Source organism: Anopheles arabiensis, chromosome 3 (assembly GCF_016920715.1).
Source record: "Anopheles arabiensis isolate DONGOLA chromosome 3, AaraD3, whole genome shotgun sequence".
Taxonomy (NCBI): Eukaryota; Metazoa; Arthropoda; class Insecta; order Diptera; family Culicidae; genus Anopheles; species Anopheles arabiensis.
Genome location: NC_053518.1, coordinates 8,630,496 through 8,648,727, shown reverse-complemented (window position 1 = coordinate 8,648,727; position 18,232 = coordinate 8,630,496). Strand labels below are relative to the sequence as shown.

Sequence of the window (18,232 nt, the reverse complement as noted above, 5' to 3'; positions counted from 1 at the left end):
AGAGAGAGAGAGAAAGAGAGAGAGAAAGAGAAAGAGAAAACTCCAAAACTAACTATTCTCATTCGATCGCACGGCTTTCGGTTTCGGAGCTGTGTATGGTGATTCCCCCTCAAGCAATTAGTCGTGTCTGTATCCCAGTACTCCGTACTGTACGAAAAGTCCACCCCGAAAAAACGGGGGACGAAAAACACCCGCCAGAATGAAAACGACAAAGCCTCTTGTTAACACAGAGCCGGGCGTAAAAAAGGCGGAAATTCTTTCCAGGTTCTAGTATCAAAAAAACTCCGGCTATGCAAAACTTTTCCACCCCACAGCGGGAACGGAAACCATCAGCCGAGAGAATGAGAGAGAGAGAGACAAACCAAGCGAAAAAAGCGAATGTGAAGAAATAGCTGCAATCTGCTGCACAATGGCACAATTTTCTGGCCGACCGCACGGAACGGAAACCGAACACCGTTGTGCATATGGCGGCGACTCACTCACAGATGAGACAGTCGCGACATTCCAAACCGCTGCACGAGGATGCAAGCTAGCTCCCAGCCCACCAGCAGATGGTTTGATTGAGCATGGCGGCGGGATAGCATAGTTTATGCTAGAACGTTGATATCACAAACACTCGGCAAACACTTTGCGCGAATGCTGTCGAGTCAGCAGCATGCAGCGGGTTTGGTTCGTTTGCATAAATCAATCAAAGAAGTTTGATTTATTATTTTAAATGATTTATCACCGTGCGTTAAGTGTGAGAGGGAACGGGTGGATTGGTTCTCAATGAAGCGTGCCGTGGGATGCGAATGAGTTTATTACATAATTTTGTTTTATCAAGAAAAAAAATGAGAGAGAGAGTAAATTCATTTCTTTCACACGAGAAAATGTTTGCAGATTGCATACTTTCAGCTCTTCATTATATATTCAAACGGAAAAGTATGCAACCCGCATAACAAATCTTCATTGTAAAGACTATGGTAGCCGTTTTTGTAACATGAGTGGAACAATTTTCGTCCCTTTTAAGGTAAAAAATGCAAAATGCATTTTTTAGTTCTTTCAATAAAAAATCTATTCCAAAGCGCTCTCACAGGTAAAGTGGCGAAATGTTTTTGCTTCTCGTTAAGGGAATACATGGGTAAGCTCATGTAAATTACATTATTAACTGCTCGTTACAGCATTCCGAGCAAGATGGGCGAAAAGAAAGGAAAGAAAAAAAAACTTTATAATGAATTAATCCCCAGTTAGTCTATTCGCTTTTCGGAGCTTCTTTAGCACATTGGAGCGTACTGTATCAATGCTTTCAAACGATGCCCAAGTGCAAGGCCGATTGGAATCTATGTAGTAGCAACACGGGTTTTATCTGTTCACGTGTTCCTGCAATTGGTCTCGGGAGAAACAAACAGCAGAATGATTTTGGCGAGCAAATGTTGCTTGACTTTCTTCAGCATCCCTCTGCGATCGTTCTAATCAACGACGGAAAGCAGCAGCAGTAAGTGTGCAGCAGATTGCTTTTGATTTTCCGCACAAACACACCCACCCATACACACCTTTATTCGTTGTTACTCAGTGGAGAAGTTTTCTGCACAGCGCTCCAAACCCATAAAAACCGTGGGCGCTTGTTGTGCAGACGCGAAAAACTTCTGCGGCCTATCGGGAGCTGCCTTCAACGGCAGTGGCTTTCATTAGCGATGGCCAGTAACGGGAACGTAACAATATGAGGGAAAAATACAAAAAAAAAAACAAACACTTATAAACAGCAGCAGCGGCAGTGCTGGGCAAGTATTGACGGTGCCAGACATAACCGCAACTGGTTGCAAAACCCGACCGAGCGACAAAGACGGAGCTTTTTACTCCCTTAATATTTTCCCTTCCTAAAACAGCAACAAAAAAAGAGAAAAAAATGAAACACACACACACAGGCAACTTCTAGAAAATGCTGCGGTCAACGGAAACGCCACCCGAACGAACACCGCGGGTCCTTTCGTTCGTTCGTTCGTTCGTTCGGCCAACGTGATCGTGGGCATGTGGTTTTGGCTGCGCGAGGGAAAGTTTTGCGCTTTAATATTTTATGTTTCTTCTGTAAACAAGCCCTGTTTTGTTGGAGCTGGTTGTTAGTTCCACTTTCCTACGGTGCGTTGAGGACGAGCGACGGCCAACGGGACTTGTTTTGTAAACCTCTCAAAAGTTTTCCCCCACAACCTCTCCGTAGCGCACCCGTTCTGTTGTGAGCGTGTTTTCTTTTTAATCCTTCAAACGCCACCTCTTTCCGTATTGCGCGTATGGACGAATTCGTATGAAACGTCCGCGCGCCGTTCCTAGGCTTCAGCCACAAAGGAACTGAGAAGGGGAAGGAACGAGTGTCCATTTTATGACTGCTGGTCCATACACACACATTTGCGTATGGGATTTTGGTTGCATACTCATTTCGCTAGCAGGTAATAAAAGTTGCAATTTTACTGCCACACAGCTAAACCGGCTGAGAAAAGTCCGGCTAGAGTCTACAAAACAAATTGTCTCGGCCTGTGTGTGTGCCGCGAGGAAGGGAAGCCTGGAAGTGTAGTACGAGTTGTGAAATCGAGGTAAGGTTTATGTTGCAACTCTTACAACGGGCGGTAAGCGCATGACGAGTGCCAGTTGCGCAATTATTCATGTGAAGAACTGTTTCAAGTTTCGAGCGTGAAATATTGTGAACATTTTCAACCATTTCAGCAGCAAGAGAAAAAGACTGGGAGAAGGAAAAGAACACTTTCTTTTTCATTATCGCTCAAGAGTAATTACTGTACGCGGAGTGGAGTGAAGTGTAGTGGGTGAATGAGCTATATTAAAGCTATTTAAATAAAACTTATGTTCATAATTTTATAGAATTGGCTTAACAGCTACACGAGAACATGTCTTATTAGCAAGAGATTCAACCCTGAAAGGGTTGTTTAAAGCTACGTTCAAAGCTCTAAAGATCGATCCGTTTTCGAAGCGATCCTTCACCCTTTCCCGGCAAACAGTTCTCGGAAAAGCTCGGCTTTTCCCCGGACGCTCGTAAAGCATATGCAAACTTTCACCAAACCATACCAAACCTTACGAGAACCACCCACAATGCATCATCATGAGTTAACCTTTTTTGATCCACCACCACCACCACATATTACCCAATTAAAAGTTTACGCTTGTACCGCGAGGCAGGCACACACCCGGGATATCCTGATTAATAAGCAGAAAACAGTTGCGTAAACCAGTTCCGGCAGGCAGACAGGCAGCCAAGCCGTTCCGTTTCCAGGAAATCTGTCCGTGTGGTCTCAATTTAATATTGGCAACGTTCCTTACCCCTTTTTCCAAGGAAAAGTGTGCCTTTTGAGCATCAACAGGCAGCTTCCTGTTCGTTGTTTCTAGCTCCGCTTTTGTAGAACATTAAAACAGGACCGTTGTTCTGGTTTGACGTGTGTTTTTACCTTGCAATCCCGTGAGAGCGGGCAGGCAATTAAATGCGATTCTAACTAGATCAGTTACGGTTGCCATGTGTGCGTCCTTATCGAGAGCTTTGTTTTTCCGTACCCGTTGTTTTGCAAGATAAGTTTTCAGCCGCTCGTTAGTGGAGCACACTGCAACACACTCGATCTAATATTTCAAACTCGAAGAGGAAAAAATTCGAAAACAAAAAAAGAAGGGTAAACAACCAGGCGCCTCCACCGCAGTGCGGAAAACTTTGCGCTGTCACACCAATCGCTCTGGTTGCGCGTTGCACTTTCTCGCTCGCGTTTGTATGTGATGCCAGGTGATTTCGAAGCGAAACTTGCAGCCGGCTTCTACCGACGGTGGTACGATGGCGGTGTTTCCGGTTTGTTTGTTCTGTGCGCACTTTCATCCTTTTTCCCTGGGACCGGACTTTGGACTGCGTTTTGGCGCAATGTGTGGTGCCGTAAGCATCGTGTGCTTTTTTTTCTGAAATACAAAGGTATGACACCATTACACCAGCACCTAGTCGCCAGTTAATATGCAAATGGAAGTGTGGCAATGTGTCCCGGGGTTTGGGAGTAACAAGTGTGTGCAGAAGTGCTCGCAGTTAGCAGCACCATTCCGGAGCGTGACGCGATGGTGTTACTATGCCTTTGATCGGTGGCGTTACGGAATACATACACACACACAGACACACACAGACACACACACACACACACACACACACACACACACACACACACACACACACACACACACACACACACACACACACACACACACACACACACACACACACACACACACACACACACACACACACACACACACACACACACACACACACACACACACACACACACACACACACACACACACACACACACACACACACACACACACACACACACACACACACACACACACACACACACACACACACACACACACACACACACACATACACACACAGACACACACACACACACACACACACACACACACACACACACACACACACACCAGTTGCAACTATTTATTCGTGTCGTTTCCCCGGCAACGGGGTGTTGATGTGTTTGCGCTCCACACAAAAGTTGTCACTGTCGGTTCTATGGTACTATGGCCCGTGAATGTGTTAGCGAGAGAATGTGATGATAGTGTGTTGTTTTTGTTCTGTATGTCCCCCCGTTTGCATTTTACACAGTAAATGGTGACACCTTTTGCGAGCTACCATGGTGTGAAGCTGGATGGAATTCAGTGTAAGTTTTACATTGCTTCTGCAACATTCCCAGGCTGACGCAAGTTACTTCCCTGCTGCAACAAAGTTTTGCTCCAAACATGAGTATGTGTGTGTGTGTGTTTTTGGGGTCTGTGTATGCAAAAAACAAATGCAATTTAACGCTATCTCACCAGTAAGCGGAGCTAGATTACAATGGATGAGCTTAGCTCCAGCTGCATCCGAGGTGCAACAGCTTTCGTTTCATTCACACTCATTAAATTGCACTTAATGCAGAACAACGCCTTGCAGGGCAAAAAACATCACACGAAACACGCTCATGCCAAGCACCACTAGGATGCAAATCAGGATTTAATAGATATTCGCTAATCGCTATAAGTGCACACCAGGCGAAAAATCAATCTTCATTAATAATAATTAAACGCCCACAACAACAACAACAACAATAATAACGCCCACATTGTCTCCCAACGCTTTTCCCTCTTACCCCGTCACACACCATACCAAAAACGCGCTGAGTGTGAGTGAAAAAGCACACGTCACTACTCATACGCGTCAACACCACCACCACCACCACCACGCGTCCTTTCGCTCGCTCCGGTGGAAGGTTTTGCGAGGTATGTTTTAATTAAATTTTAATTAGCATCACATCACAATCGTCCTCGTACACACTGAGAGGCCATGGACCGGCGTGCGTAACTCGACCAGGTGTCGGTATGGTGTTGTATGGAAAATGAGCGTACGACACGATTTTGTGATTTCCTCGCAAGTTAAACAAACGCACGGGCAAGCGCTGCCAGTGGGAAAATCGGTGTGGCCCTATCAGTGTGACCATTTAGACATTTTGTGTGATACACACACACACACACACACACACACACACACACACACACACCTACAATTGACCGTGTGGATTGTTTCACACGCACCGTTCGCGTTTCGGGTGCAATCGTGCAGAATTCGAGCAGGGGAACCTGACAACAAGAATCTCGCTGTCCATTCTCATGCATCTTGTATCACGTAAAAGTTGGATGGATGCCAACCCTAAAAACGGTCAGCAGATGCTGTAGGGTAGAGTGTGCTTTTTTGCCTTCAATGTATGTGTATGTGTGTGTGGGAGAGTAAGAAGTGAATTGGTTTTCCTATTTTTCCTGTTTTGCTCTTCCCGTTTTCCTGCAGCTCAAAAACGATTGTCGATGAATTATTTATTCCCGGCAGGATATTTTCTTTCCTATTTCGCTTTTCGGGATGTCATTTCACTTTGGCACGGTACGATACGACAAGAAAACTTTGGGAAATGAACATTATGATGGTTTCCGTTTTCTCATTTATATTGTCACCATTTATTGATGTTTGGTTCCTTTCGAGCTAGCGCAAAAAAAAAACAAATTCCTTTCCTACATTTCGTTCGCTAATTCCATGCCTTCTCTTCTGTATGCTTATGTTTTTGTTGGTGTCTAAGAACTGGTAAACAAGGAACCAACACTTCAAACACTTCCAATGCTCTGAAGGATTGCTACTTCCAAGAAGAGAATAAGTAAGGAAAAATAGGAATTTCTTTCCACTGTGTTTTTGCAGGCCCAGTTGGACTCCTGTTTATTTGCTGATGGACAGCAATTAAGATCGGGGAAAGGAATAAAAAGGTACAAAAGAAAAAAAAAGGTTTCATCAAAGGCACGGGGAAAGATAATTTATACATCCAAATTAGAATTGACCTCAAGGGAAATAACTAATTACTGCGCCAAAAAAGAGGTAGCAAAGTGTTCGTTTGGCGTTTTTTTTATTTACACTTCTAAGTCAAACATTAAGAAGTGCTTTGAAATTGAAATTTAATTTTTACACCACTTTAGTTGAAAACATTCAAGATATATGGTTGAAAAAAACATAATTAAATCTCTTAGAGCATTATTCTTACGCCTCAAAAAATAAAACTACGCATAATGCTATTTTTGTAACAAAAATCAATATTATACTTCTCACTCCAGAATATGGAGCCCAGCGAGCAAGTACAATAAAAATACAAATAACTCACTCGGCAAGGGAAACGAGGACGAAGATACTGGGGCATCGGGGTTTTATGGACTGGAAAAATGAACACAATCAACGTTTCCTACAACACCCACAACAAAACGTAACCAACTCAACCGAACGGAAAGAAGCGACCGGTTGAAAGATCCTTAAACGTTACTCATTATCGTACCGAGGAGGATGCTAAGGGTGCTAGGGAACACGAGGGCATACGGTATGGCACATTATTTGTGCCTGTGTGTGTGTGTATGTGTGAACGTTTCTGTGTGGAGCACTGTCAGTGTATTCATTGTCAGCATTTTCCTGTCATTACTGTATCTCTTCTTGATGGTGGCCTTCGTTTCTTTTGCTCCTTTTGCATGGTTAAAGTCCATTTACTCAGCGCCTACGGGGGTGCCGCTAGATGGCTAGCAGCTAGACGAGACATTTATTTTTCCGCCTCGAAGAAACCGACTAAGCCGCCCGTCCGTGGTTGTAGTGGTGGTGGAGTGAGCGTGACTTTAGCAAACGCTGTGGGCTTTTCCTCCCATGTTTTGTTGCCTATTCGATGACTAGAAAAGCTGCAACCAAACTGCGATGAGGGGGGGGGGGGAGGGGGTAGTGCACACAACGACACCCACACCCACTGGGTTGTTGCGTTGCGTGATAGTGCTCATTTTGTTTTCCTTCGTTGCATTTTTGCACCACTTTCTCATTCACACACACACACCCACATAATAAATAGAAACATTTGCTGACGATGTACAGACGCATTCCCGCGGTTGGTTTCACTTTTGTCCTACACTTCACTTCCACTTCCGTGCACCACCACCACCACCACCACCACTAACTCGCCTGCTCGCGCACGTCGCGTTACACATTTGGACACTTTGGTGGCGACGGTTTCCTTTCCGGTGATGAGAAAATTTCTTCCATTTTCCGGTTTCCGGCATCCGGCAGCATCGAGCGAACGCTGTCTCGCCTGTGACGCTGCCGCTACACTGCTGTTTCCTGCTATTGTCTCACATTTCAAGCGTGGCCGTGTAGCCGCGTAGTGGGAGAGAGCCGTTTGCGCCTTTTTGTGAAGGCGATCTAGATCTCTGCTGCCAGGCTCACATTGTTTCTGTGTGCGTTTTTCTATCGCTATGTGGATGGTTTGGTCATGTTTCTTTGTGTGTTTGCGCCTACCGCACTGTAATCTCTTCAAGATCAACGCCTGAGGTGTCCGGGATTCCGGCGGTTTTTGAAATTGTTCTGTTTTGGGGGGAGGCGTTTTTTCCCCGGCGAAAGCTATTTGTGTGTTTAGCGGTATGGAAAGGTATTCGCAGCCAAGTTGCGCCGCAGTGTGAAACCATTATCATGCCACCAATTCCATTCTGAGGCAGGAAGAGGAGACTGTTTATGAACAATGTTGGCAGGAAAGTGTCTAGTAGTTAGTCGGGAAGTTAGTTTCGCTTGACTTCAACACATTGTTAGCAGTAAAATAGGTAATTATGGCATGCACTGTTGCGCATTTGGATTTCTTTCTCAAAAAAATGCAATGATGCTGTCAACTGTAAAAGAAAGTCATCAACACTTACTACTATAGCGCCATCTGGTAGTAAATCGGAGTTAAAAATATTATTCATGTTATGTCGTAAACGCTTGATTTATACTTTCTTTCTTATATTTATTGTAGTTGTACGTCATGTCAATTTTTTTCTAAATAAAACAATCGTTCTCTGACTTTTCCTTTTTCAAAAAAAAATTAAAAAAAAGGAAATACAAAAAACATTCCCATCCCAACTGACCGCGACAGTCCGAACCAACCTTTCCCGTACAAATGAAGACAAACTCCGTGATGTTATGACAACTTGTTGGATTTTTGTTTCCGAAACAAACGATACACATAATCATAAAGTACGCCCGAAGGAAAACATCGCGGGGGCGTGCGCGTACAAAATTCAAACAAAAAAAAACACCATGACACACCCCGACCTTACGGCTTGAGACATGGCCCCAAAAATGCCGAAAAAATAATATGTTTTCCCAATATCCACTGCCTCCTTCCCCTGCACAACAGGCAGACGACCGGTAGGGAGATGCACAGGTGGATAATTTTCGTTTTCCATCTTTTGCAAACCCGCCAATCTTTACCGTCCGTTTGCCCGTCCGTCCGCCCAACCGTTGACTTATGGAATTACAGCAGCGCACGGAAGGAGCCGTCCGAATGAAAACAGAAATTAATACAACCGAAATACGAGACCAGAAAGCAACAGGAGACTCGGGCGTGTGGTAACATTTGAAAAACAAACCAATAGGACCGACCAACGGTCGCTTTTTAAGGGGATTTTTGCCCCTCTCTTTCTCTTGCTCGGTTCGCTTTTCTCGATTATGAAAAAGTGTTTTCTTTCCACGGTCGTTAACCGGCCTCCATGCGGCCGGACGGTTGGGGCCATTTTTTGGCTAGGAAAAATCGTACCAAAACGGAACGGACGATAATTTGACAGCTGCTCTGGTGGTGAAGTTCTTCCTTTTTGGTTTAATTTTGTTTCGAACGCCCCACCGACCAGCAACACGCAAACGAGATGAACAAAAAAAAACATAAGCCTAGAGCGCTAGCAGGCCGGGGCCGTTTCTCGGCGAGTCCTTAATGATTTGGTTTAGTGAAATAAAAGAGAAAAGGTTCAACAAGTTTGCGACTTTTGCGGGGTTTGCTTCCGTTTTTGAGTGGTATCGTTTTGTTGCCGAACGCCGACCGACCGACCGGCTGGAGCTATTTATGTGTGTGCTCGCTGGTTTTACACAAAACGGCGGCTTACAATGGCTTTTATGCGTTTTTGTTGTTGTGGCAAACGGAGTAGATTTGGTGTTGTGGAGAGAGAGAAAAAAAACTCTCCCCTTTTGAAGCGAGAAGTTTAATATAAGTGGGTTGAATTATCGTACCATCAGCAACTTTTAAAACAGAAGGGGGTGCTAAATGAAGATAACTTTCTTCGTGTGGAATAATTTGACAAAGGGGTTAAATGCAGAGCTTAGAGAGAGACAGAGACAATGGAATAAAATATGACGTTTTAATCACTGTTTCAATTCACTCTTCTGAGAATAATTTGAAACACTCCCACGAAACTTGTGACCATTCTGTTTATTTATTTATCAGTAATGCTCATAAAATTAATAACAAATAAAACCCCCTCACACAATCCAATGAAAGAAGATAGAATCCCGAAACAATCCCAATCAGACAAGCAAGCGTTCCTTTTCCCCCAGAGCGACGCATACGAAATCGGGCTGTCAGAATGTAGCAGAAAGGATTCGTTTCACTTTCACTGCACGATCCTGTCAATGTTTTCCACTTGGCAATCGATAAAGAAGCGAGTATATGTGCGGCTTCGACCGCTTCGGCAGCCTGGGAAATGGAAATCGCTTTACATTTTCTTATTCTTTGTGTGTGATTTTGTGTTTTTATTCTGAACCATCGAAGGACCGGGTTGGCGGGTTGTTTTTGTGCATATTTCACTGTCAATATTTGTTGTTTGTGAAAACTCACTCGCTGAGATGGGATAGAGGCTGGCTTGGGAGAGAAACCTTCTAGCACCAAGCGAGCAATGTGGTAACAAAAAGGGTGCTTATCCCTCGAGGGATTTGAACCGCTTGTTCACTTTTTTCGGAAATTTATTGGCCAGGGAACGAGAATGCCCGTGGATGAAGTGAAGTATACTATCGTAACTAGCGTCCAATATGATCAGAAAAAGCTGCATTATTATCATATCATCCTATTGATGTCAATTATATTATTACATCAACATTTACAGCCAGCTCTCGCTTCTGTTTTGTGTTTCAATTCATCATTCGTAAGCTTTATGTGCCGTATTATTCGAACGGGTACGTCTCTGTGGGGAATAAAAATGTAAAGAGGATCACACTCGAGCAAAATCCCACAAAAACCCTATCCGATATCGATCGAAGCCCCGTCCCAAGACGACGAGCGGGGAACAGAATTATTCAAATAAAATAAATTCCACTCCGACAGTCACACTACCTCCCCGATACTCACACATTACCATACAAAGGAGGCAAACGGAGCTTTGAATGAAACGAAATTCAAATTCATTTGATCGTGTGTGTGTGTGTTAGGTGAACGGTTTGAAATAGTTTGATTTTATGCATTGTCTACATAAGCTTCTGTGTCTGTTATCATCCATATGAAGATGCTGGTGGAACATCTGAAACCCGATTTTAAGCGTCATTTCATGCTGCAGTAGCGGGAAATGGGGCTGAATTGAATTAGCTTACTTTTATTCGGATTCTGAGAAGCATTTGTCTTTCTTTCCGTACATCAAACCGATTGCTCGCTATGCATTCCATGCTGTAGCTCTGAATCGAAAAAGGGAAACAGAAAAAACCGATTCTTTCTGCGGGCAATAAATTCCACAAAATCTACTAATGGTTCGGTGGAAAAAGCACACTCCCCGGGATGTGGCTGACAATCACGTTTCGCTTCCAAAATCGGGCTAACGTCACGGTGAAGCTTTTGTAACGACACCAAATTTGAGTGTTTCCTTGAAGAAAAGAAACAAGCTTCAGTTTTATGACTGCCAGAAAATGCTGCAGTCTCGAGAGCACGAACTAACCTTTCACGGGTTTGAGCTACCTTTTGTGGATTGTGTTTTGCTTTTACACGTCACACAAGAGTGATCGCGCTTTTCTTTAAAACGATAAAAAACGGACAAGCAAGAATGCAATCAAATATTTTTCTGACAAAAAAGCAAAATTCGTTCGAAACACATTGCACAGTGTGTTCACTGTAGCTGCGAAAGCAATCCTGCATTTCTTTCCACCACACGAAAAAGAGGATGTCCTATAAAATCGCGACTAAATGCTGCAACCTTCAAGGTAGCGCTGCAATGGCCAAGGACATCCATGGGACGGCAGGAAGTCTGCAAACAGGAAATTGTTTTAATAAACAGCAGCAGTTGCTCGCTTGCAGCGGCAGGATGCGGCCACTGTTGCTTCAGGATGCACCGACACCTTTACAGAGCGTTTGGTGAAAAGTAAAGATAAACACGTGGGAAGCACGACACATCAAATAGTGTTCTTCAGTTTAGCAGGTTCTATTGAAAGTGAGGAAGAAACGTGCAAATACGTTATTTAAATAACCATTTGGGGGTTACACTTTCTTGTGCAGCTTGTTTGGCATGTAAAATGGAATTAGATTTGATGTAAACTACAATATTTTTTCAATTATTTGAGCAATCCTCTCTACCCTTGTAATTTAATAATGTAATTATGTGTAAAACTGTGGGCAGAAAACTTTTACATCATAATCCTGAAACTCCGCCTCATCACGCTGGACTGGGCTGCATGGGTGAATGAGCAAAGAAACTTTCCCAAACACGCTTTATTGGATTGCAGCTTAATGTTTCACCTTTGCAGCAAACAATGCACGGTTTTAACATCCTCGATCTCCTGCTTGACCCTCTTCCTGCAACACACACCAATTGAACTTTAGCCCGTTCTACCCGGTGTCGTAGGGTTGCTTTCCTGTGTTCTACCATCCTCTTGGAAACAACATTTTCCTCCCAACAAACTTTGACCACTACACAGCACCGCACTAGCGTTGGAGCATCCAGTTTTTAATTGCCCGCTCTTGATTACTGGGACCGGGACTGGAGAAAAGAGGGTTCTGTTTCAAGGGCTCCCCACAGCTCAAGAGCAACATTCTTTAATAACAGCTCATCTTTAATGCCAGCGATAATCCTCGACCTTCGTCTCGCTCTCTCGTTGCTTCTAGATGCTTCCCGGTTTTTTTGTTTGCTTCTTCTTTGCACGTTTTTCCCCCCTTGCATACGAGCAAGTTGGGTCCGAATGGATTTACAGACCCATTACCGGAACACTCTGCCTCTCTCTCTCTCTTTCTCTTTCGGCTGGCCTACCGGGTAGCCAATTTTTGCTTATCTCTTCCCACGCCCGTCCCGAAACATCGGCTCCTGGTGGAGGCGCCTGGTGCCGCACTGTCTGACCATCTGAGCCCTGGCCCGGCCCCGGCCCCGGACTGTCGGGTCGGGCGAGAGGCTAATTAATGCCGGTGCCCGTACATGGATTTAATTAACATCGAAACTCACTCCCTTTTGCCCCCGCCTAATAACACCCGGCACTACAGAGGGGAGTGAACCGTGCGCGGGATCGGGCCAAAAGCCGTGCACCCGAAAGCATCCGAAAACCGATATTATCCAGTGTGGAGTATAAAATATTCACACGCTACTCGAGCACCGCTCTCTCGTCGTTGGGCCTCCGTAAGGCACAGGGAATTAGTGTCGAACGGGGCCGTCTATGTGTGTGTGTGTGTGTGCTGCTGCTGCTGGCGTATGTGCTTTCCACTTGGATTAGACTCCCGGTTGAAGCCCGGGCCCGCCATTAACGCGCAACGAGGCCTACACCCCGGTTCCACCAGGCACAGAAGATGCTCGCTTCTGGGGCATTAAAACGAACGTACATATGTACGCAGTGGCACATCATTTAAATACACACACATACACATACGGTGGCCGAGTAAACGCCACAGAAGAGACTCGAGATTGCGGGCTCTAAAGTTGGCAATCGGCTCTGAAGATACAGCTCCAGTCCGCCGGATCCGCAGCTTATGTTCCAGTCAGCGAGCTTTCAAACTCTCACAAGTACACTGGTGGTGCTGTTGAAGAACAACAACAGCAACGACAGCATTGCAATCATCATTGCGCATCGACTGGGGCGGAGAAAGTTCCGTATTTAAAAGAAACCAAATCGCCCACACCAAGCGCGCGCAACCCATAAATTATATGGATCATATTTTCCTTCTCGTCCACCGATGTGTTGCCAGACTGTGTCTTACTTTACCCCGCGTTTGCCTCATCTTCGGTTTCCGTGGCGTTGTTGCCGAGGGATCAGGACCAGCTCTACCTGCGCATGAAAAACGCGTATCCATTTGTTGGGATGTTTTCTGCTGCGCCTTTCTCCGTGTTGCTCCCTGAAGGGGAAGGAGTTTTAGCCTTAGCTGCTGCTTTTGTTTACGCGCACATGGTGATGGAAGATGGGTTCGGATTTTGTGTGAGTTGTGCTTTTTAAGGAGTGTGCTTGAAGCAAGCGGAGTAAGCTACAGATTTGGATTTGAAGGATTGATTTTCTTGGGCGCGTGTTTCATTTTTAAGGATGGAATAAATTAGGTCAGCATGTGGTAATGCTGAAAAACCCAGATGAGAAAGCCACATGTGCACGGTGAAATTTGAGTTTTACTTTAACACGGAAAGAACTTTTTAATTACTTTTGCAACACGCAGAAAAAACTCTTTCCCGTGAAACAAGAAGAATTGTTACACGTAATAGGAAATTATTAGACGAACGCTTAGAACGCTTCCCACTATTGCCACCAGAGGACGCCACACGCTTCTTAGTAGTATGTACTGAACAATGACATCATTCTAAATGATTTTTTACTGCTTTCTACCTGCGTTTTAGTGTGAAAAACAAAGAAGCGCACTCGTGCAAACAGTCCTTTTTGCTCACACACACGCTGCAGCAGAAGTCCCCAATCAGAAGTGTTCGGTCGATCGATTGCTTGTCACACACTTCACTCACTTCATACACTTTTTCACAAACACACACACACGCACTCTGTTTTTCAGTGGAAGAATTTTCGCTTTATACCATCAGAACGGGGGACAGCGAAGTCGACAGAAGCGAAGGAAAAAGCGCCTTTTTATCTGCCTTTGCTGCGTCTGAAAGCGAAAAATATGTTGTTTTTTTTTTGTGCTTATCCCTTCAGGTTGACGCTTCAACACCTTTCAACCATCACACCCTGTGTATGTGTGCATGTGTGTCTATCTTTGTGTAGCCATATTTTCCATCCACTTTTCCTGTTTTTTTGCATACCCTCTTAACCATGCACGGTCGTCACCCCATTCTACGGTTACACACTCCGTAACACACACAAGCTTCACGCTTCACTATCACTCGCGTGTTTGATCTCACTCTCTTTCTCACACACACACACACACACTTACAAGAGACACGATTTCGCCTCACACTGCTCCACTCACTTGACCAGCATCAGGCACCAGCAGTGGCATTCTTTGCCGAATGCAACAGTTACTTTACGCTGTCAGCTTCCACTTCACGCCACGCTGTACGCCGTCTTCTTGCCGTAATGTTGTTGGTTTTAGCCGTTGGCCGGGGGGAAAAACTTCAAACGAAGTCCCACGACGCAGGAACTGGACAAGAGAAAGGCAAAGAAAGAATGCAGGACAGAAGAACAAAAAAGAAATAAAAACGATGATGGAAGAAGGTTTGGGGTGGAAATATCATTAAAGGCAGAGGAAAATCTGCTCCACTGTTCACTGTGTGTGTGTGTTTTCTCTTCTACCTTGGGTGGGAGGGGGAGGCATTTTACACCAACCAGCGCTTCGAGACACGATCAGCGTCGATTACCGTCGTCGGTGGAAAGTATCGAAAGCGGTTTGGCACAAAACGACAACTAAAACGTGTCGAACCACAGTTGGGCGGGCTGATTTTTTTGTCTTTATTTTGCTTCCAAAATGATGGCCATTTTAACCATCGGAAGAAATTTGCAATGTGCTCGCCTCCCCCCCCCCCTCTTTTTCTTTTCAGCGTCAACGTGCGTTGTTGTGCGCTCCGCGTGCCGTGAGGCTCAATGGAGGTGGAATGAAAATTAATATCAACCATAAATTGATGAGTTTTATGACCACTGGCCGCGACCACAAGAGTAGGCTGCTTTTTCTCTCTTTCTCTCTCTCCTCCATCGCACGGAGGATGTTTTTTGCTTCTGTTATTCATGAAGCTACTTTTATCTTCTCCGCTCTGGTTTGCGATCGTTTTCATTGCCACTTTTAGAGAGGTAAAACGCCGATAAGGAGGCAGAACGGGAGGGACTAAAAATTGAAACTCTCTGTAGTTTATTAAGAAATTTACCTCCCTGCTACTGCTTATAAGCGATTTTTTTGCTGGTTTCGCTGTCGTTAACAGGCGTACAAGCACAAGCACACAATAAACCTGGCAACAAGTGCCAACTTGTGGTCGATGTAACTTTTCCATTTTTCTTCCTTTTCCTTGTTCATAATTTTCTCTGTCCTTTTGCCTTGTCGAACTCGTTCAATCTCAAAACTAATAATCCCACCCAAGACCAAGATCTAATCCTTTTCCCATGATGGTATACGCCAGTGCACCCCAAACCCGGGACCGAACGCGGTGATATGGTTTTCTGTGTCAAACCGCCTCGTCTCCCCCGAGGGAACCCACCCACCCTTGGCGCTCTCGCCATTCCCGCCCCATTTTAATGCATTTTTAATGAAAATTGATCCCGCTTTTTGTTACACTGACTAGTTGCTGCTGCTCCTTGCTAGATGTGCGCTCGTGGCAGATGTGGCGCTGCGTCGTCGTCTGGCCGCTTCCGCCGCTTCTCGTGATCCGCTCAGTAGTGCTATATGCTGCAACTGCGGCTCTCACTTAACCATGCACTTGTGCGGTAATGCTGACGAAACACTGCATCTCAGCTCTGCTCAGCTCACAAAAAAGACACACGCACACAAACACACTTTAACACACTTGTTTAACAAATTAACAATAAATCAAACGGAACAAACTGCACACTTCGCACCGAGGCACAACACTTTAACGCTTTCCCATAATTTTTTCATACCTCATTTTGGCTGCATTTGCCAAAAAAAACGAAAAGCCTCAAAAACTGCACTGAAGGGAAGAAGGTTTTCACTGGCTGAATGAACCAAAAACTCACACACTGACACGTGCACACGCTCAGCAAAAACGGGAATGAATCATTTTGCGTCGCTTACGGCGGGTGCGAGGTGCGCAATCATTATCATAAATTTATATATATTTTCCATTCACCGTGAAGACAAACCAAAAAAAGAAACAGGTGAATCAACGCACACACACACACACACTTCAAACTTTAATTTACGCACTATTGCCAGCCACACGCCAGCTCGTCGACACAATTATTCATCATTTATTTGCACTTCGTTCCGTTTGGGCAGTTTTGCAGAAATGCAGAACACTAGCGCACTACTATCCAGCTATAAAAGGGGGTAAGAAAATGGGATTTTGATTTCATTTTTTCCGCTCATCATGTAAATCATGTTAAGTAGCTTGCGGCAAGGACTCACGGTCTTGCTTTTCTGCACCATTCAACGCATGTCTGAACAGGATTGTTTGCAGCTGAATCCGTTGTGCGAAGCAAGCAAAATGCAGTTTTCCATTTACGCTCAAGCCTTTGAATGGGTTGGTGCACTTTCCGTTGATTAAAAGATTTCTGTTTGCTCTGCTGTGTTTTCAAAACCACCCACAGCCCGCAGCGGATATAAACTACATTCGTTGCTTGTGCATGCTCACTGCCGTCACCCAATTTCTGGGTCACATTTCAACTCCATGTTTTTCCAACTTCAAATTCCAGCACTGCCAGCCGAAGCGCGTTTCGCCCTCGTTTTTGGGATGGAATTTCGGGCTCGAACAAGAAGCGGAGTAATTGGAGAACACACCGTTTTTAACGTATCACCTGTACGAGCACCAAATCCATCTGTATCAGGCAAATTTTATCTTACTTTCACGTTCACACTTAATCCCACACTTCTAACGACTCTGCATGAACCGTTTTTGCTGCTGCTGACACTGCTGCTGATGCTGAAGTTGTGGTGCGCCACTGTGAAAATTACGGAAAACTCAAACTACGATCCTAAAGAAACTGAGCGCACTGAGGCTGCTGCCGTCACACGACGGGAAAACGTAGAGAAAACGGTCAGCAGTAAGCTGCAAACACACACGCACGAGCTCTGCCAGTCAGTCAGTCAGTCAGTCAGTCAGCAAGCGCAGCCAGCCAGCCAGTCCGATTAGACCAGTCCGCGTAGGGGAGCTCTTGCTAGAAACACGCACACGCACACATCCACTTGCACACGGACAGGTGCACGCACGCACAACACCGATTTACCTTGCCTGTTGGCTGCACGAACGAGCACGGCCTGAGCAAAACGGCCAACACGAGGCGAGCTCCAAACGAGGGACCGACCAACGACGATAGGACGACTATTCACCACGGCGAATCAACAGCCGTTTTGTGGTGAGTTTGCGCCCTTTTTTGTTGCGAGTGAGAGCGAGAGAGAGAGAGCCATGGGAGAGGGATGACAGTGTGAGAGCGCTTTGCAAATGGTTGAGAGAGAGAGTCGCTCTTATTTGGAGAGATTTTGAATTCGTTAAACCGTTTGATTGTGGATTATAGTCCATAAAAACAGTATTTTAGCTTCAAACAATTGATATTCATGTGTCAGAATGTAGTTTCATCATTGTTTATCATCTCTTAATACATATACATTCATATTAAACTTCTTAAAAATAGAAATGCAATCAAAACTCCACTTCAAACCGTTGGCGGGAAAGCGTTCCACCTCTCTGAGCTCGCGAGCTCCAAACTCACCTCATCTTCTCACGCGCTCTGCTCTCGCTCTCTCGCGCTCCTTTTACAAAGACCCGAGCTATAGCCCGCTCTCTCGCCGGCACCGCGATTCGGCAGTGC

General features: G+C 45.0%; 1 long non-coding RNA gene across 2 annotated transcripts in view; it reads right to left on the bottom strand.

Annotated features, from left to right (window-relative positions):
* LOC120905019 overlaps positions 1-17,773 on the bottom strand; it is a 44,831-nt gene extending 27,058 nt beyond the window's left edge. The window contains exons 1-2 of one of the 2 annotated variants that reach the window (XR_005739851.1): positions 17,268-17,773; positions 16,027-16,742 (exon numbers count right to left, since the gene is read on the bottom strand). This is a non-coding gene — a long non-coding RNA (uncharacterized LOC120905019). The remainder of the gene's footprint in view (positions 1-16,026; positions 16,743-17,267) is intronic. The other variant, XR_005739850.1, reaches the window with a different exon arrangement.
* Between the last annotated feature and the right edge of the window lie 459 nt (positions 17,774-18,232).